This window comes from Erithacus rubecula, assembly GCF_903797595.1.
Source record: "Erithacus rubecula genome assembly, chromosome: 6".
Lineage (NCBI taxonomy): Eukaryota > Metazoa > Chordata > Aves > Passeriformes > Muscicapidae > Erithacus > Erithacus rubecula.
Window position 1 is genome coordinate 59600000 of NC_136688.1, and position 18864 is coordinate 59618863.

The 18864-nt window shown below is 44.7% G+C and overlaps 1 protein-coding gene and 1 long non-coding RNA gene across 3 annotated transcripts in view; one reads left to right on the forward strand and one right to left on the reverse strand.

Moving 5' to 3' along the window:
* MDGA2 (MAM domain containing glycosylphosphatidylinositol anchor 2) overlaps window positions 1-18864 on the forward strand; it is a 196376-nt gene that overhangs the window by 133098 nt on the left and 44414 nt on the right. The gene's annotated exons all lie outside the window — the stretch shown is intronic.
* LOC306803042 overlaps window positions 14818-18864 on the reverse strand; it is a 4286-nt gene continuing 239 nt past the window's right edge. The window contains exons 2-3 of the long non-coding RNA XR_013774542.1: window positions 16598-16669; window positions 14818-15095 (exon numbers count right to left, since the gene is read on the reverse strand). This is a non-coding gene — a long non-coding RNA (uncharacterized lncRNA). The remainder of the gene's footprint in view (window positions 15096-16597; window positions 16670-18864) is intronic.

The following is an 18864-nucleotide window of genomic DNA, read 5'->3' on the forward strand; positions in this document are numbered from 1 at the left end:
GTGCTGATGAGCAGTGATTTGTTTTCCCTGGCTCTGCTTTGTGACAGATTATGGATGTCTTGATTACATGGTTGGGATCTGCAGGACTCCCATCCCAGCTTTTTCCTGCTGCTCCAGCTTTAAATCCCAAAGTCAAGGCTGAAGGGAGGATTGAAAATTCTCCCTTGTGGGTTTCTCTGAGCTGTGGGGTTGGCTGTGTTAGGGTTCATTCCACTGGGACTGGAGAATGAGGGGTCTGTGCCTCCTGTCCTTGGGTCAGTCATTTTTCCTGAGAGAAAAGGAGGCTCAGGGGGAATTTCTGGCTCTGCACAAGTCCCTGGCAGGAGGGCACAGCCCCAGGTCAGGCTCTGCTGCAGGAACAGGGACAGGAGGAGAGGGAACGGCCTCAGGCTGGGCCAGGGCAGGCTCAGGGTGGAACCAGCAGCAATTTCCCCATGGGAAGGGAGCTCAGGGACTGGCAGTGCCCAGGCAGGGTTGGATCCCCATCCCTGGGGGTGTCCCAGCAATTCCTGGGGTGACACTCAGAGCTCTGGGCTGGGACAGGGTGGAGATGGGGCACAAGTTGGATTCTCATCCTTTCCAGCCCCACAGATTCCATGAGGTTGAGATTGGACATTTGGGAAAATTTCTTCCCTGATTTTTTGCCCAGCCCTGGCACAGGTGCAGGGTGCTGTCCCCATGCCTGCAGGGATTTCAGTCCCTGTGGATGTGGCACCTGGGGACAGGGACAGTGCTGGCCTTGGCAGTGCTGGGGATGGTTGGATGAGCTTAGAGATCTTCTCCAACCTTAATGATCCATCATTCCATGAATTTCTGTCTGCTGGTTTGGATCCCCATCCCTGGGGGTGTCCCAGCAATTCCTGGGGTGGCACTGAGAGCTCTGGGCTGGGACAGGGTGGGGATGGGGCACAGCTGGGACTGTGTGACCTTGGAGCTCCTTTCCAACCTCAGTGATCCTGAGATTCTGTGAATCTGGGATTGAGAACCACCAGAAAAACAGTGGAGTGCTGATCCTTCCAAATAAAAACGGGGGAAATAACTTCTTTCCCCTTTTTCTGTTGAAAAGTAGGAAATACTTTGTAGCTGAGGAATTCCCACAGCTTCCCACTTCCTCAGGACCTGAGGCAGTTCCTGGTGGATCCCATGGGATGTCTCTGCTCACTCCCACATTCTGGGGATGCATTGCTTTGGTCATTTTTATTTTCCCTCCTTTTCCTGTTGCCAAACCCTCTCTTTTTTGATGTATTTTTGTTCTGCTTGAGATGCAGAATTTTATTAATTCTGAGAGAAGAGACTCAACCTGAAAATACTTCCAAGAAGTAGGAGTTCAACAGGTATTTCCAGGAGCTTTTCCTTTCATCTCTCCATGTTTAGAATTCTGCTCCCTTTATTCACATCCTGACAAGTGACAAATTGGAGATGAATGGAGAAAAATTATGGAAAGCTTTGATTATTTTTCCTGTGGGAGGAAAGTTTTTGTTCTCAACGACTTGAGCAGAGTTTCTGTACCGAGGGTGGCATTTAACCAATTGTCATAAAAACCAGTTCTTTTCAGAATTTGGGAATATTTATCCTCAATGTTTCCAGCAGGGATGAACAGGGAAAGATATTTAATGGAACATTTTATTTAGAGAATAACTCATGGATTTGACTGTGGATGTGCTGAGTGAGGATATTCCCATTCTTTGGAAGGTTCTCTTGTGACACTTTTTCTCACTAAAAATGGTTAATTAATCTAATTCCAAGGGATTATGGAATATCCTGAGTGGGAAGGGACCCACAAGGATCACAAATCCAACCCCTGGACAGACACCCCAACAATCCCACTCTGTGGATTCCCAGCCTTGGGAATGTGCCCATTCCCTGGGAAGCTGCTCCAGTGTTCCACAGGGCAAATCCCTCCATGGAATTCCTGCTCCAGGTCACATCTGTTGGGTCAAGCTAAAAAAAATTTAAAGTAAATCCAAATATAAAGGATTTTTTTTTAATTTGACCCCCTTAATTAATGAGGGTTTTTTTTTGTTTTCCTCACCTTTCTTCCTGCTGCCATCCCTTTATCCCATCTCAGTGATTTCAGGATCTCAGTCTGGGAGTTCTCCAGGAAAATTGTGGATTTTTGGTCTTGGCCACAGTTTGTCCTTGAGCTGTGGTTTAAGATTTTTTTTGTTTGTTTACCTTAAATCCTAAAACTTCTTTAGAAAAATGAAAATCCTGGGGTCACAGAATGCTTTGGGTTGGATGGGAATTTCAAACCCATCCCATTGCAGGGATAATTCCCACTATCCCAGGTTCTCCAAGATGAGTTTTCCTCTGTGTTTGCTTTCCCCCCATGGATTAGATGGAAATTGGGAAGGAATTCCTGGCTGCCCAAGGCCAGGCTGGATGGGTTTGGGGACAGTGGAAAGTGTCCCTGCCCATCCAGGAGTGGCACTGGATGATCTTTGAGATCCCTTCACACCCAAACCACTCTGGAATTCCATTTTATCATTGTGGATAAATCCATTTTCAAGGAATAAATCAAACCCTGCTGGTGGCAGACAGAGCCCAATGCAGGGATAATTTACCAGCTCCACTTTTCCAGCTGCAGGGGAGGGTGGGGACATGGAAGTGCCACCAGGTGCCACCTAAGGCAACGTTTCCACCCTGTCCCTCCTCAGGTGATCAGGGATCGTTTTCCCTGCTCCCTTTTCCTTCTGCACTCCATAAAATCCTATTTAAACCCCTTCCCAAACTCACCCATCTCCAAACCCTTGGAAATCCTCTTGAAATATCCAAGATATTTAATGGAAGCCTGGCTGGAAGAGCTTTGATGGCCACATTGGGGTACTCCAGAATTTCCCATTCTGTTGGCTTTATTTGTGTTGATCTTCCTTGGCAAAAAATCCCAAATAACTCTGGAAAAAGGGCTGATCCTGCAGGAATTAGATTGGGAATGGAACAGAGTTAATTAAGGAGAAAGATGAGGCTGAGTAGAGATCTCAGGTGGAGCAGCATAAATGAGTTATTCCCATTTTCCATCAGGAGAATCCAGCCCTGAGTCTTTTCCTTGATTTTCCTTGATTTTGCAGCTGGGAATGGGAAAAAGGATTTTTCTGCCTTGGAAAGGCAATTTGGCAGCTCAGGTCTACTCTAGAAACATCTGCCTGATGAAATATTTATATGCAAATATTGTATTAATAATGAAATAAAAGCTGTTGCAAGAGAAGGAAGAGTTCCCCATCCCAAATGGGATTAATGAGCTGAAAACTCCTGGAATTTTAGGAAAGTCAACTGAATTTTAGGAAAGTCATAGGAGAAACTGTTTGAACAGGTAGGGTGGCCAATGCCTGTGAGAATTTACCAACTTTGTGGAATTGTCTTGTGAGTGGGGATCAAGAGTCTGGTAAAACTCCCAAAGAGTGGAATCTTCCAGATTATAAAATTTTAATTATGAAAACTCATTAGAAAGGGATAACCAAGGAATCTGAGAAATCAAATGGAGCAAATATCTGGATTTTTAAACAAATCTGTTATAAATCTGTGCTTAGGCAGGCTGGAATGATGAAGGAAAGCAGAATTTGCATTTAATATTAATATTATTTACATTCTTTTTTTCTGCCTTATGATTGAAGATTTGAGTGGGAAAAGCTGATTAATATTCAGGACAAATATTACATAACCCAATCCATTCCCAAGCTGGTTCCTTTATCACTTTCTGAATGATTTTTTTTTTCTCTAGAGATAAAAGTTGGGTTTAATTTGGGCTGTTTGTGGTGGGAGAAAGGACAGCCTAAAAACAAGTTTAGAACTGGGTCAATTTTTTTTTTTTTTTAATTCTGAGCCATTTTTTCTCTTCTCTTCCAATGAAGAAATGACCTTAACAACTTGAAAATACCAAAATAATGGTGCTCCCATTGCTTTTAAAATTTGGATTTGATTTCCAAAGTGGTTTTTTTTCCCAGTGGTTTTATCTGAGGAATTTCCACATTCCTGTCCAAAGGATTTTTCCAGGATGGGACAGAAGTTGATGCTAAGCTGAGCTTAAAGTTTTGACCTTCCTGTGATATTTATTATTGTATTTATATATATATATATTTAAATATTATATATAATATTTAAATATTATAATATTATAATACAATAATATAATATTACATATTTTTATATGTATTTTATATAAAAATACAGAGAGGTTTAGGCACTCCAGATGTTTAATTCCCATTTTGTGTTTTTTTAACCTCTGGATCGTTCCCTGCTCCTTAATTCCTAATCCAAAAACTTCCCAGAAAACTGTAAACCACCAAAATCTCTGCTCTAAGATTGAGGCTGATTTTTCAGAATAACCCAGAGGCACTGATGGCTTTGGATGTGATTTATCCACCTGGAGCAAGGCAGGGAAAAAAAAAAATATGGAAATCAAGGATGGCTGGGTCAGGAAAGGAAAATCCCAGGAGCTTTTTGACATTTAGCAAGGTCAAGGGCAGAGTGAGTTTGGTGACCCAGAGATGATGAATATGCAAACCATGGCACTGTGGAAAATTTAAATGAGAACCAGATAATTTGAATTTTTTTAATATTTTATATTAAAATTATTATCATGTATGGGCCTTTCTATCAGAAATTTAAAAAAACCCAAAAAAACAGAGCACTCCAGAACCTGAATAAACAGAGTTGTTATTGGTGAGGGAAAATGGAATTATTTATATTGGGGCTTTTTTGGGAATTGGTTATGGAGAGGATAATCCTGCATTGTCTGAGGGCAGGAGCAAAGAGTCTTGCAAAGAAAAAATGGTTCTGTAAGAAGAAAAAATGAGTGGGAATATTTAAATATTGAAACATTCCATATTTAAAATAGGAAGGATCAGAGCTTTGGTTGCTCCAAACCCCATCCAACCTTGAACCCTTCCAGGGATGGAGCAGCCACAGCTGCTTCTTCTATTCCCAATTAATAACAGGTTAAAAGGTTGGAATTGAAGGGAAAATGGGAATTCCAGCCCAAAAGGGTTGAGGAAAATCCATGAGATTATTCTCTGAACCTTGTGGAATTCTGGGATGTCCATCCCCAGGGTTATCATGGGAAGCAGGAGAACAGCAGGGTGAGAGGGAATGTTGTGGTTGGAATATAAAGGAGTCACAAAACCCAAGGACAACTCAACACCAGCCAGGGAAAGGTAAATTGGAATAATTAACTTGTCCATGTAGTTCATTTTTAACAGCAGAAGATGCTGAGTAAATATAATTCCTTTCTTGTCCTGTAATACTTTGGAGATTAATTCCCATAATTACACAAAATATGGATTTCAACAGAACTCTGCTTGCAAAGTGCAGCATTAAAAATTAAGATTATTTGGATTGACACAGGACACAAATAATGCTGTCCATGGCTGCTGCTGGAATTTGTCCCAGCTGATTTTTTAGCTCCATAAATCCCTCTCCTGCTGTCTCACTTTCCAATATTCAACTTTGTGCCTGTAATTGCCTCATAAAACAGAGTTTGGAAGGCAATGCACAGATTTAAAGACAAGCTGCTGCTGCTTTCCCTGTGCTCCCTCCCAAATCCTTTGGATTTTATTCCCAATTCCAGTGTTATAATTCAGACCTGTCCACTGCTGGTGAGAGGGAGGTTTGCAAATCATTTTGCCTGTGGAGTTCCTGGGAGCAGGAAGATTCTTTCCAGCAGGAATGAAATTACAGCTCCTTGTGTCCCACAAAATCAGATTTTCCAGGGAGAAGGGCCAGAGGTTGGATTTGGTATTGGAGGTCCTGGATGCAGGGAAGGCTGGGAATGATGGTCCCATTTGTGGGAATTATGATTTTTTTTTGGAGATTTTCTTTGGGTTCCAGCCAGGATTTGAGGAGCCTCATCAGGAGTGAAATCACTGAAGGCAAGAGGAGTCTTGAGTGGAATCACTGAGGTTGGAAAATCCCCTTGGGATCACCAAATCCAACTGCCCCCAGCACTTCCAAGGCCACCACTGTCCCCTGTCCCCAGGTGCCACAGGGCTTGGAAATCCCTGCAAACCTCCCTGAGCACTCCCAAAGCCTGACAAACCTTTCCATGAAGGAATTCCCCAAATATCCAACCTAAACCTCCCCTGGAACAGCCTGAGGCCGTTTCCTCTGATCCTGGAGTTTTTATGGGAGCAGATCCCAAATCCCCCCAGTGTCCCCTCCTGGCAGGGAGTTGTGCAGAGCCAGAAATTCCCCCTGAGCCTCCTTTTCTCCAGGCTGATTCCCTCAGGAATCCTCCAGCCCCTTCCCTGGACACTCCCCAGCCCCTCCTTGTCTTTCCCATTTCCCAATTTCCCCCTTCTCAGTGGGAATTAATGATAAGATAATAATAAGATGAAGGTTCTGCCTCTGTGTCCTTGGTGGGACATGGATTGTGATACTTCAGATCCCCTTTAGGGCCCCCTTGGAACTTTCTCCCCCAAGATAAAAAATCCTTCCTTAGGATGACTCATGTTGGAGAAACATTCACCCCCCTGTTATCTTTCAGAGTTTTTATTGGTCTTTATCTTTCCTAGGTAATTGGGCACTTCTTTACCTAAAACTTTAAAGTCATTCCATAGTTTTCAATTCACAGTTTTCAATCCCATGGAGCAGCATCCCCTTGGGAATCACTCCAGTCATTGTCCACCATCCATGGCACTGTTCACCTTGCTCATCTTCCCTGCTGGGAATTCCTGCTAGAAAATTCCTTGGCACAGGATTTCCCACACTTTCCTTATGTTCAGAAGCTCTCCAGAGAATGAAGGGAGATTTCACACCTTCTGTTTGTTATTGGTTTGGCAAACAAAAATAAGGACATCCTAATTTTTTTTTTTTTTTTAGAGGAATTGTTATTTCCAGGTACTTCAGACCCTTGGTAATAAATTCAGACCATTTGAAATTGATACAAATCCCTCACAATTTATACATATCACTTACAATTGATCTATATTTCTCACCATTGATCCATATTTCTTACAATTGATACAAATCCCTCACAATTGATCCATATCCCTCACAACTGGTACAAATCCCTCATTTTCCAAGCTCCATTGCAGTTCCTGTGCCCATTAATAGATATTTTTATCATAAAGTCACTTCTCTCCTGCTCTCAATGACTATTTCCCTCCAGATGGGGCAGTTTATTTGGATTTATTTGATCATTCCAATGGATTATTGGCCCATTTTATTCTCTATCAAGGAACAGACTGATCTTATCTTCATTTTCCAACCTGTGGCTTGCAGAGAGGCACAGGGACACAAAGAATTCCCATTCCTGGTTAGGCTGACAGGACTTGGGACTGATTTTTTCCTCTTAGGAAGGTCCCAGCTTGCAGTGGAAAGGCTGGAGATTCACATTCTGCTATAATTTGTTTTATCAGGATAATTATGATGTGTCTGGGCGACGTGAAATCATTCCAAGAAGTTTTGTGGAGCCTGGTAATTTCTGGAATTATGTTGGATTTACAAAGGGGAAACAGAGACATCTCTGAAACCTCTGTTGAAATAATTTTGGAATCATGGAATAACCTGAGCTCCCAAGGATCATCCAGCCCAGCTCCTGGCCCTGCCCAGACCCCCCAAAAACCCCACCCTGTCCCTGAGAACGTTGTCACCATTCCCTGAGGATCCTGTTGGGTTTTGTTGTCCTTTGCAAGCTGAATTCCATGGCTTGGAACCTGCAGGTGAAATATAAACCCATGGAATGGCTGAGGTTGGAAAGATCATGGAGTCCACAGGACATCCAGCACTGCCAAGGCTTCCAGTCTCTGTTGGAAGTGGAAAATTACAAAATCCCAGGATGGGTTGGGTCAGAAGGGACTTTAAAGCTCCTCCATGGGCAGGGTTGTTGTCATCCTTCAGGATTCCCCAAATTTCATGGATCCACTGCAAGGCCAGGCTGGAGGAGGCCTGGAGCAGCCTGGATCCCTGCTCCAGGATAAATCATGGATCACAGACGGTCTCTGTCCCATGGACCTGGGCTTTGGCTGATGTGGGAAAAAATCCCAGAATCCCAGAATCTCAGAATCCCAGAATCCCAGAATCTGAGAATCACAGAATCTCAGAATTCCAGAATCTCAGAATCCCAAAATTCCAGAATCACAGAATCTCAGAATCCCAAAATTCCAGAATCTCAGAATCCCAAAATTCCAGAACCCCAGAATCTCAGAATCTTAGAATCTCAGAATCCCAGAATCCCAGAATCCCAGAATCTCAGAATTCCAGCATCCCAGAATCTCAGAATCCCAGAATCCCAGAATTCCAGCATCCCAGAATCTCAGAATCCCAGAATCTCAGAATTCCAGCATCCCAGAATCTCAGAATCCCAGAATCCCAGAATCCCAGAATCTCAGAATCTCAGAATCCCAGAAACTCAGAATTCCAGAATCCCAGTATCCCAGAATCTCAGAATCCCAGAATGGTTTGGGATTGCAGCCCTGCCAGGGCAGGGACACCTCCCACTATCCCAGGTTGCTCCAAGAGGATTAAGAATGGGGAGAAAACAAGGAAAACAGGAATTCAGGATGTCCCAGGATATTTTTCATGGCAATCCCATTGACTATGCAGAGCTCCCAGACAGATCCAAGGTGAGCCCTGATGGAGTTTGGGGAGGAAATGAAGAGAAAAAAAACATATTCCTTCAATAACCTTGAAAATTCAATTTGGGAGATAAAACAGGGCTTGATAAAATTGGCTGAGCAGGAAGATGAACTCCAACAGGAGAGGAAACAGCTGGAAGAAGGAGAGGAGCAATATCTGTATTTACTGGAAACAAAAAGGCAATTCTGTGTAAAACATTGGGGGGAAAAAAGCAGATTTAGAAGCAATAATATAGAATTTTATAGACTCCTGTGGGAGGAGGAAAACAAGGAAATGTTGGAGTTGATTCCCTTCAGCATGAAATTGCTGGACACAGAAGACAGATCCATCTGCCCCATAAACAGAGGTGATACCCCTCATTTATGCAATTATTTATTTAGCTGTGAGGGTTTAATTTAACTGCAGAAAAACCTAAATGCAAATCCAGGCTCCAAGATGATGAGCCTGATTCTTGGAATCTTCCAAATGGGATTAAATTGCTCCCAGCATCCAGGACCAGGAAAATCCACGTGTGCTGATTCTCTGGGATTTTTACATCAGATTTACTCCATTTCAGAGCACATCTTCAATCCTGGGCATTGGGCCACATCTGAAATGTGGAATATCACAGGGTGCTTTTATTTTAGGAGCTGTAATTCCTTCTTTCCCTGTGGCCACACACACAGGGCTGAACTTTGGGGCACTTTAGGCCAATTTCATCTTTTTGAGGCAGCTCCCTTTGTGCCCTGCCCTGGGGTTTGCCCTGGTCACTCCCAGCCCCTCTTGGGGCTTTGTTTGAATCCTTGAGTGCAAACAAAGGTGCAAAAAAAAAAAGCCAAAAAAGCCAAAAGAGCCAAGGGCACTCGGGCTGGGTCAGGAATAACTTGATTCCCATTTTTCCAGCTTGGTTAGAGCTGCTGTGTGTCCACACTGGGCATGTGAAGGGGTGGAGAGCAGGAGAGCTCATTTTCCTTTCTGCAAGAAATAGAGAATTTAATTGAATTTTGGAGGTTTCTATCCCACACAAAGCATTTCAAAGCTGCCTTAATAGAGAAGCTGTGACTGATTCATCCCTGGAAGTGTTCCAGGCCAGCTTGGATGGAGTTTGGAGCACCATGGGACAGTGGGAGGTGTCCCTGCCCATGGCAGGGGTGGCACTGGATGGGCTTTAAATTCCTTCCCTCTAACCCAAACCATTCTGGAATTGTGTGAATTATTGAGAATAAATCTGATGAGGATTCCTGAGGGAGCTGGGCAGGGGCTCAGGCTGGAGAAAAAGAGGCTCAGGGGGAATTTCTGGCTCTGCACAACTTTTCAGAGGAGACACCTTGTCCTGTTTTTCCTTCTCAGGAAAGATCAGGGAGAAATTCTGGGCTCAGAATTTCCTCCAGTTTTTTGCCCCTGTCCTGCTGCTCTGAGCTGTTCTATTCTGGCCCTAGTTTTCTTTTTAATTTTCTTCAAACCTGCCCAAAGCTTTTTAAATTTTGGAACCTGAGGACAATTTGCCCTCCAGCTCTGAGCTGAGTCCTTCTCATTTTCCACAGATCCCAGGCTGAGCCATCTCCAGGGTGTCAACCCCTGACCCCAAATGTTCAAGCCCTGACCTTGGCTGCTTAAAAATAGGGGCAGTTCAATGAATTCCTGAGGTTTGTTCTAAGTCTCAGGCTCTAAAGGAGATGAAAGCCTCATCTGGCCCAAAGGTAAATGCATAATTTAACTTAAAGCCACGACTTCTGCACATAAAACAGGTCCCAAATCTCCCAAGGACAGAGAAAGAAAGAAATTTGGGGGTTTTATTGGTAATTCTCTGCTCTGATCCAACTAAAGCAAACCCCATTTGGTTCTAAAGTGACCTTGTCCACGGAAGAAATAAAATACAGAGGTGAGAACTGATCTCTGCTTCAAGGCAAATAAAATTTGTTGCAAACACTGTCCAGGAGAGCAGTAAAAATGGGATTTTGGTGCAGTTTGAATCCATACATTTGTTTTATGTGCACATTTCTGTGTTTTCTGCTCTCCTCACAACATCTCTTTGCCTCCCCTGTCCGAGTAAAAAAATGTTTTTTATTTCAAGCCATCGTGCTGAAATCTCCCCCAGGTGTTTCCAGGTGGATTCTGCTCCTCTCCCTGCCTGGTTTTTCTATGTTTATCCCTGGTTTATTCCCACTTGAGGCTGTGATTTGGATATCTGGGGGAAATTCTCCATGGAGAAAGTTCAGGTTGGATATTTGGGGGAATTTCTCCATGGAGAAAGTTCAGGTTGGATATTTGGGGGAATTTCTCCATAGAGAAAGTTCAGGTTGGATATTTGGGGGAATTTCTCCATGGAGAAAGTTCAGGTTGGATATTTGGGGGAATTTCTCCATAGAGAAAATTCAGGTTCTATATTTGGGGGAATTTCTCCATGGACAAAGTTCAGGTTGGATATTTGAAGGAATTTCTCCATGGAGAAAGTTCAGGTTGGATATTTGGGGGAATTTCTCCATGGGGAAAGTTCAGGTTGGATATTTGAAGGAATTTCTCCATAGAGAAAGTTCAGGTTGGATATTTGAAGGAATTTCTCCATAGAGAAAGTTCAGGTTGGATATTTGGGGGAATTTCTCCATGGGGAAAATTCAGGTTCTATATTTGGGGGAATTTCTCCATGGAGAAAGTTCAGGTTGGATATTTGGAGGAATTTCTCCATGGAGAAAATTCAGGTTGGATATTTGGGGGAATTTCTCCATGGAAAGGGTTGTCCAGCCATGGGAAGTGCTGCAGTCCCCATCCCTGGAGGGATTTAAAGCCCTGTGGAGGTGGCACTTGGGGACATGGGGTGGCCCTGGCAGTGCTGGCAGTGGTTGGGCTCGATGTCCTTTGAGGGTTTTTCTAAACTATTCTGGGATTCCCTGTGGAATCCAAGGGCTGCAGCTCCCTTGTGTTACTCTGGAAAAGTAAAAAACTCCCAGCAGGGAGCTCAGGGAGAGGTTTCAGGAATGAGGAGAGTGTTTAAAATCACCCTTGCTGGGGTTGTGCAGGTGAGACCCAGCCCTGCCCTGCTGCTGATAAGAGCCTTATCTCGAATTTCCCCTGTGCTTTTCTCACCTTTCTTCATTTTCTATCCTCCCTTCCTGGGTATTTGAGTGTCCTTGGAGGATCCTGTGAGTTTGGGGAGGAGCTGGGATGGAATTCCCAGATTTGCTGTGGCTGCCCCTGGATCCCTGGCAGTGCCCAAGGCCAGGCTGGACACTGGGACAGTGGGAATGTCCCTGCCATGGCAGGGGGACACTGGGGGGGGTTTAACCCCATCCCAACCCAAACCAGTCTGGGATTCTGGGATCTTCTCCATTGAAACCCCAGGACCAGGGTGGGATGTCCCTGCCTTGTGTGACACAGGGGCAGCAGTGGAGGGACATGGACTTGATCCATTGTTTCCCAGATCCTCACAGGTGAAATCCAATTTTCTGGGAATGGCAAAGAGAGCAGGGATGGGTGGGATATTGGGAATTGGGAATTCCTGGCTGGGCTGGGATTGCCAGAGCAGCTGTGGCTGCCCCTGGATCCCAAGGCCAGGTTGGACAGTGGGGTTGGAGCAGCTGGGACAATGGGAGGTGTCCATGGGATGGGATGGGATGGGATGGGATGGGATGGGATGGGATGGGATGGGATGGGATGGGATGGGATGGGATGGGATGGGATGGGATGGGATGATCCCTGATATCCCTTTGGGATTATCCCCTGTAATCCCAAACCAGGCTCCATCCTCTTCCCTGCCCTGTTTACATTCAGCCCCACAAATGATGGAATGTTTGTTGCAGGAATGATTAAAAATGAATTATTTCCTGCTAAATACTCCAAAGGAATTGGTGGGAGTTGCTCCAGGAATAAGCCAGGATGTCTCCTCTATGGGAGGAGAGTTGGTTCCAATCCCACATGGAATCCCAGAGTGGATTGGGTTGGAAAGAAGTTCAAATCCCACCCAGAGCCCCCTGGATGGGCAGGGACACCTCCCACTGTCCCAGCTGCTCCAAGACCAGTGTCCAACCCTTGGACATTCCTGGGATCCACCCACAGCTGCTCTGGGAATTCTGTGACCTCTGGGAAGTCTGAAGGAAACATTCCCAGGCATCAATTAATATTTTATTATATTTCCAATTAACCTTTAAGAATATTTCTGGATCCATCAAGGAGCAAATCCTAAGGGAATATGGGATGTTCTTGAAATCCAGGAGTGCTCCAGAGTTAAAGGGATCCTTAACCTTTTAGGGGTCATTTTTTTAACCACAGAGAAAATTCTTCTTCAGAGTAAAATCCTTGGGTTTCTGCATTGAAGCAGTTTAATATTACAGTGAGATATTTAATATTATTGATTAGATTTAAATCAAAAGATTGAAATATTTTCCTTATTTTTCAGATTAGTTTTAAGAAATATTTTTTAAACCTAGTTGTGAATGAGAGGGATTTTCTTTGTAAAATCCTCATTTTTACACAAAATCCCTGAATGTTTATTTGATTATCTCTTAGATTAGAATATAGGATTTAATTATAATTAAGCAAAGATGTTTTAATAAATATTTCCTGCTATTCCTATTTATTTTAATTTTAGGTGACTTTGGATTGGGGTTTTTTTTCAGTTTTTAGCTTAACCTACCTTTAAAAATGTAGAAGAGAGACATAAAATGATCTTTAAAAATAGATTTTTGAAAGGTCACAATTTTGCAACATGTGACAGGATTTTTCCTCCAAAGATTTTGGAAAATATTCCTGCAATATTATGAAGAATTAGCCTAAGAAGGAGAATCAAAAGACATTTTTCGTCGAGTTTGAGGAGAAACTTTCTGTGAAAAACTGGAAGGGCAAATTTTGGAAAAGCAGGGAAAAATAATTGGATAATAAAATTAATGGAGTGAGACAGCAAGTCTGATTCTAAGCTAATAACACCAGAATCCATGGCCAAGCAGCCCCATGGAATATTGAGCTTCCCCCAAGGGAGGAGCTCGGATTCCCTCATTCCCCAAGGAAGTCTGGAAGGAATGGGAATAAGCAGGGAAGGGAGGATGGGTTTGGATTGGTCTGGAGGAAAAAAAAAAAAAAACACTCTGAGATGAAAAAATCCTGCAGGATTCATCCTGGATGGTGATCTCCATGTAGGAAACCCTTTGGGATGTGCAGATCTGTCCCAGGGAGAGCAAGATGTGGGTATGGAAATCTTTCCTCCATCCCTGAATTTCCAAGGAGCTTCCTGGGGTTTTCCAGAGTGAATTCCTTCCCAACTTCTGCAGGAACTTCCACTGGAAATCCCTGGGAACAGGGGGACAGAGGTTTGGGGTGGATCTGGGGCTGTTGAGGAGTTCAGGGTCGTTCATGGCTCCATAAAACCCTTGGAGCCCAAGTGCTGGGAAAAGCAAATCCAGCTCTGCCCTGGCTGTGGGGGTGGCTGGGGAACATGGAATTCCAGATGGGTTGGGTTAGGGGGGAATTTAGAGACCATCCAGTGCCACCCCATGGTGGGACACCTCCCACTGTCCCAGCTGCTCCAACCCCAGTGTCCAGCCTGGCCTTGGGATCCAGGGGCAGCCACAGCTGCTCTGGCAATCCCAGCCCAGCCAGGAATTCCCAATTCCCAATATCCCACCCATCCCTGCCCTCTGGCAGTGTCCCATTCCGTGTCCTGTCCCTCCATCCCTTGTCCCCAGTCCCTCTCCAGCTCTCCTGGATCCCTTTAGGCTCTGGAAGGATTTCCCTGGATCCTTCCCTTCTCCAGGTGAGCACCCCCAGCATTCCTAACCTGGCTCCATGTGTTTTTTGGGTTTTTTTAGCTGGAAAATGCTCTAAAGTTAGTGCAGAGGTGTTTTTCCCCCCCAGTCACAAGTGGGTCCCTGCTCCTCCAGAGACATTCCTTAATCCTGGAGATGGGAGAGACAAATCTGGGATCCAGGACCTGCCCATGGAGAAGGAGGAACAGCCCAGGGCTCATCCATGGCTCCCCTTGTGAGCTGTGCAGGATTACAATGTTGTTCACTGCTGTTCATTTATTTATATTCCAGCCAGGGCAATTTTAGTTCCATAAAATCCAAGGAACAGCAGCAGCAGAGCCCATAAAAGACTCAGCAGAGCAGACACCTTTAAAAGCCCAAGGATTATTCCCATTTCACAGCTTTTTAAGGAAGCTCCTCATTATTCACCTGTGCCCTTCTGGCCCCAGCTGGACAAATCAAGCAAATCATGATTTGCAGATATGGAGGGAAATGAATGGTGCAGCTTTGCCCCAAAGTTTTGGGGTTTTTTTCATCCATTTCTTTTTCATCACTGGAATATTTATCACTTGCAAATGTTGCACGTGCTCGAGCACAAATGTTGAAGCTCAGGAACCTGGGAGTTGCTGGGTGAGGCTGGATCAGGATTTCCAGAGAATTTAATGCCCTGTCAAGGAGCCAAACCAGGAGAGAGGCACCAGTCTGGAAAATCACAGCAAATTCTGCAGTCAGGGGAGACAACCTGAAGCACAAAATCCAAGTTTGCAAATTCCTGGCAGGGGGAACTGGGATTTTCCATTGTGAATCCTTCTGCAGAGCAGGCACGGACACAGAATGCAAAAGAAAATAAAATTTATAATAATTTTACACTGAAAAATACCATAGAAATCTCTCTAACTTAAAATTAGGACATTGCTAGTGATAAGATGGAAAAAAAATGAAGGGGCCATTATGAGAATTTTTTGAGTTCTGACAAGGGATGGAGGGACAGGACCCAGGGAATGGGACACTGCCAGAGGGCAGGGATGGGTGGGATATTGGGAATTGGGAATTCCTGGCTGGGCTGGGATTCCCAGATTTGCTGTGGCTGCCCCTGGATCCCTGGAAGTTTGACATTGGGGCTGGAGCAGCCTGGGAAAGTGAGAGGTGTCCCTGCCATGGCACTGGATGAGATTTAATGTCTCTTCCATCCCAAAACATTCCTGGATTCCATAAAAAAGGGAATTTCCTCATTGTCCCATGCATCTGTGCAAGGCAGGGTTTGGAATGCACAATTCCAGGGTGGATTTGCACACCTTCTTTAGTTTACTCCCAGACGTGCAAATGGCTTTTTTTTTAGTATTTCTGGCCCATGATGGTTTCATTGCACTGGAATAAATCCATCATCCAAGGTGTAATATCCCTATTCCAAGCTTTGGCTGGGAATTTGCTGTTGTTGTTTCACAGGGATCCCAATCCCTGGAACTGGAGCTTCCCAAAGCTCCCAAATCCCATCTTGTCTGGGCTTCTCCTTGTCCTGGGCTCCAGGCTCCATTCAGGCACTTCCACATCCACCTAAAAAACCAGAACTTTTCAAGGATTGACACTCCTGTGGTGTGAATCCAACAGTGGCCACAAACCCAGTAGAAAGTGAGCAAAGGCACCACTTTTTATTATTATTTATTTATTATTCCCTTTGTTGAAGCTGGGAGAGAAAAAACTCATTATTTGTTTAGCTTAAAATGCAAATTGGAGAGGCCAAAGCAGTGAAGCTTCTGCTCGGGGCCAGGCAGTGGAAATAAATTCCTGGAATTTTCTCCTTGACAAATCCCACAATAAAAACCAGGATTTGATCCTCACCACGAGGAGCAGTGGTGTGGTTCAAACCAAACAAACATCTCGCTGTCATTTCTCTGCATAGCTCCAGAACTTTCCTTTTTTTCCTTTTCCTAATCCTTAAAACATGAATGTACTTAGGCTAAAAAACTTCATTAAACATTAATAGAGAGCCTGATTTAACTCCAGCCTCGTTTGCTTCCCAAAGATAATTGTGGAAGAGAATGAACCGTGCTCCCTTGGCAGCTTTGCTGGAGATTTTTCCAAAACTAATAGTGGAATTATGAAAGGAATAAGGAGGGGAAAAAAAAGTAAATTAAATCAAATTGCCAAAGCCTTGGGGAAGAGCTGATGCAAATGAGTTCAAAGCAGAGAAGTCACAAACAGCTCCAGTTTTTCTTCTGTGCATCTGGGAAGTCACAATCCTATAAAAACAACGAGCTCTTAACTCTGGTTGGGGCTTTTATCAGCCTTTCCTTTCCCATTAAAGTTATTACCTGCAAAAGTGGGATTTGGGAATGAGCAGCCCGAGTTAATTTTCTCTTCCTGTCACTGGGGATCATCAGCCCCTGGATAAATGGGAATTGTGGGGTTTAAAGACTTCTGTGACCTTAAAGGCAGGGGAAAGTTTCATTTAAGGGCTGTTTATAAGGGTAAAGGAGCTTGATAAGTAAATAAAGCAGGGGGAGAAGAGAGAAGGGCCTGAATACAAATTCCTGTTAAAATTGTTAAACTGAGGGAGGTGAAATCATTCCCTGGATGAGTTTTGGATGCTCAAATATTCCAAGGATTTATGAGCAAGGGGAGAAAATGATGGGAAAATCAGCTATTAAAGGCTTTGTAACACCTCAAACACGGAGCTTCTGGGGTGCTCCTATCCCAAAATTCCTGTGCTTTCCCTTGGGGATTTAGGATCAGGAGGATCCAAATCATCCCTGGAATCATTCCCTGGGTTTGGAGCAGTCAATGGAAGCAGCAAGGAAAACTAAGGAGGGAACGTTATTCCAAAGCAGAGATGAGTTTTGGTTATTGAAACATTCCAAGGATTTATAAGCTAGTGGAAAAAAAAAGATGGAAAAATCAGCCATTAAAGACTTTTTAATACCTCAAACACGGAGCTTCTGGGGTATTCCTATCCCAAAATTCCTGTGGTTTCCCTTGGGGATTTAGGATCAAGATGTTGGATCAGGAGGGTCCAAATCATCCCTGAAATCATTTCCTTGGTTTGGAGAATAATTCCCTGGGTTTGGAGCAGTCAATGGAAGCAGCAAGGAAAACAAAGGAGGGAATGTTATTCCAACCCAGAGATGAGTTTTGGATGCTCAAACATTCCAAGGATTTATGAGCAAGGGGAGAAAATGATGGGAAAATCAGCCTGTAAAGACTTCGTAACACCTGGGCTAGTCCTGTCTCTAGGACTGGTCCTAAACAAGAACCTGGGTTAGTCTTGTCTCTAGGACTGGTCCTAAACCAGAACCTGAGTTAATCCTGTCTTTAGGATGGGTCCTGAACAAGAACCTTGGTTAGTCCTGTCTTTAGGATCAGTCCTAAACCAGAGCGTGGGTTAATCCTGTCTCTAGGACAGGTCCTGAACAAAAATTTGGGTTAGTCCTGTCTTTAGAACAGGTTCTAAACCAGAACTTGGGTTAATCCTGTCTCCTATGACAGGTCCAGAGCAAGAACCTGGGTTAATCCTGTCTCTAGGGTGTGTTCTAAACTAGAATTTGAGTTAATCCTCTCTCCTATGACAGGTCCAGAACAAGAACCTAGACAAATTCTGTCTCCAGGACCGGTCCTAAACCAGAATCTGGGTTAATCCTGTCTCTGTGACAGGTCCTACATAAGAACCTTGGTTAATCCCATATCCTATGGCAGGCCCAGACCAAGAACCTTGCTTAATCCTGTCTCCTATGACAGGTCCAGACCCAGACCCTAGGTTAATCCTGTCTCTATGGCAGGTCCAGAACCATAACCTTGGTTGATCCCGTCCCCATGGCAGACCCAGACCAAGACCCTGGGTTAATCCTGTCCCTATGGCAGGCCCAGACCAAGACCCTGGGTTAATCTTTTCTCTATGACAGGTCCAGAACCATAACCTTGGTTAATCCTGTCTCCTATGACAGGTCCAGACCAAGAACCTTGGTTAATCTTTTCTCTACGACAGGCCCAGACCCAGACCCTGGGTTAATCCCATCCTATGTCAGGCCCAGACCAAGAGACGCTGGGTTAATCTTTTCTCTATGGCAGGTCCAGAACCATAACCTTGGTTAATTCTGTCTCTATGACAGGTTCAGAACCATATTGGTTAATCCCATCCCTATGACAGACCCAGAACCATAACCTTGGTTAATCCCATCCCTATGACAGACCCAGAACCATAACCTTGGTTAATCCCATCTCCTATGACAGACCCAGAACCATAACCTTGGTTAATCCCATCTCCTATGACAGGTCCAGACCCAGACCCTGGGTTAATATTTTCTCTATGGCAGACCCAGCCCCATCCCCACCCCACCCCCGCCCCATCCCCACCCCACCCCCGCCCCATCCCTTCCCCATCCCTTCACCATCCCATCCCCACCCCATCTCCATCCCATCCCCACCCCATCTCCACCCCACCCCACCCCACCCGCCCCATCCCCACCCCACCCCATCTCCACCCCATCCCACCCATCCCCACCCCATCCCCGCCCCACCCCACCCCCCCCCCACCCCATCCCCACCCCTCCCCTCCCACCCCACCCCACCCCACCCACCACCCCCC